Below are 2,159 nucleotides of genomic sequence, written 5' to 3'. Positions count from 1 at the left end.
ATACCGTACATTATGTACGTAGAATAGGTCTACAGTGTAGTTGTATAGTATGGTAATGTGGAAATAATATGTTTTTCTTACATTATGAACTATTATACTTAAACTGTAAACCCTGTACAATCTCTTTTGACCATACTTAACGATGATTATGCCAATAAAGCATATCATCATTTGGATAAATACATTGTATAGGCTAGAGGCTAATAAGACTGTGAACATTTCAACATGCAGGCCGGGTCTACACGTTCACTGTGTCACTCACCTGACATCTGGAGGTCATCACAAGCTTATTAATAAGCTCAACATCAGCAGAATGTGGCCGTATGTGACTGTCCCGACCAACCGCTTAAAGAAAGGTGCTATATAGGAAGCTAAGTAAGCTCTTGTAGGTATCTCCTCACCGCAGCAGTCCTCCAGCTGTCACACTGCTACTCCAAAAACATGGTTAAACACAGGCTTATCCACGAAGCTCTTCTTTCCAGGGTTTTCCTGTTTTGTTTCTCTCTCTCCTCCTTCTCTCCCTCACTCTGTCTCGCTCAGAGAGGAGCAGCAGCTTCATATAACGTTACTACTCCGAGAAAAGCCGGTTGTAGTTTGGGCGGAGATTAGCCGAACTATTACGACCTAGCAGAGTGTGTGTGTAGGCTGAGCTGACTGACACTTTATAGGACATAGAAATATATGTTGGTAGCCCATACAAACTCAACTCAAGACTTTATATAGGCTATATATAGACCTACATGTTGATGTGTAGGCTATAAGAGACCCCAGTCACTCACTTACTGTAGCCTACATTCAGCGTTCACCAAAATAAAAGAAAACGATTGACGTTAGCACCAGTGAGTTAAGAATAAGCGTTCATTGTCGGTTTTCAAGTACTTCCATAAATTCAGGAAGAAAAGAAACGGTCTGTGGTATGTTTTGGATGTCAAGAAACAAGAGAAGCGCTCCTAAAATGTTTTATTGAAATGAATTGATCCTTTTTGTTTTTAATGTATGGCGAATTGTGTTTTTTCCCAATTAGTTGTCAAAAAAAAACGTCCCGTTCAATAAATCTGTTCTACTATACTATACTATACTACAGACAACTAAATCAAGTTTAAATGCTAGTGTTTTTAAAGGGGTTTGGCTACATAAAATTGAACGCCAGATGTCGGCATTGGGTACTTTTCTTTCTTATGGCCCAACCATTGACAGTAGGCCTATAGGGCCCAGTATTTAATCAGAGGCAAAGAGACACTGACAGCAGCTACTGGTTTACTGTGGCTCAATAAAAAGAATATTTGAATATGAGTTGTCTCTGTCGGCTCCAGAACCGCTCATTTAGTACCACTTTTGGCTTTTATAATTTTGTAATGTTTTGACCTGTAATTGTACACACAGGTTATATGATTTCAATTATTTAATGTATTATACTAAGCCTTATAATTTCAAGAATTGCATCATTTTACATTATGCTTTGTATACAAACTTTAAAGCTGCAGTAGGTAACTTTATTTAAAATAAAAACCTTTTGTCATATTTGCTGAAACTTTCACTATATCCTGACAGTAGTACATGAAACAGATGATCTGTGAAAAAATCAGGTTCCTCTAGCTCCAACCAGTGCTCCTAACGGCATTTGCAAGAATCCACTGTGCCTGAACAAAATAAAACCAATTAGATAATAGATAATAAACTGTGCAAAACAATGCTTTTTTATTTTTTTTGTAAAAGTTAAACTGATATAATTGTTACTCATGGACATATAAAACACGGACGCCACATCTCCACTTCCACCCACTGTACAAAAATGAAGCCAAAATATCCCAGATGAGGCCGCTGCGATCTTTTGCCACTTTGAGCCGGAGTCTTCGCAGTAGTGATTGGGGTTGGCGCTATCAAAGTCCCACCCACACCCAGCCAACTCAGTCCATGGTTCAGCTGTCAATCATGAGGTGAACCCCTTTTTTTTTTATCTTCAAATAACTCTTGAACATACATTAGTGTGATAAGAACTACCTAAAGTTACAGAAACCATCTTTGGGAAAAATTTATCTGACGTGGTGGTCATAATAATAATAATAATAATAATACATTTTATTTAAAAAGCGCTTTTCTGAATACTCAAAGACACTGTACAATATAATATAAGAAGAATACAAGAACATCAATCAGTA

Source organism: Morone saxatilis, unplaced genomic scaffold (genome assembly GCF_004916995.1).
Source record: "Morone saxatilis isolate NCDOM2014 unplaced genomic scaffold, NCSU_SB_2.0 Contig16, whole genome shotgun sequence".
Taxonomy (NCBI): Eukaryota; Metazoa; Chordata; class Actinopteri; family Moronidae; genus Morone; species Morone saxatilis.
This window is presented reverse-complemented; position numbering follows the sequence as displayed.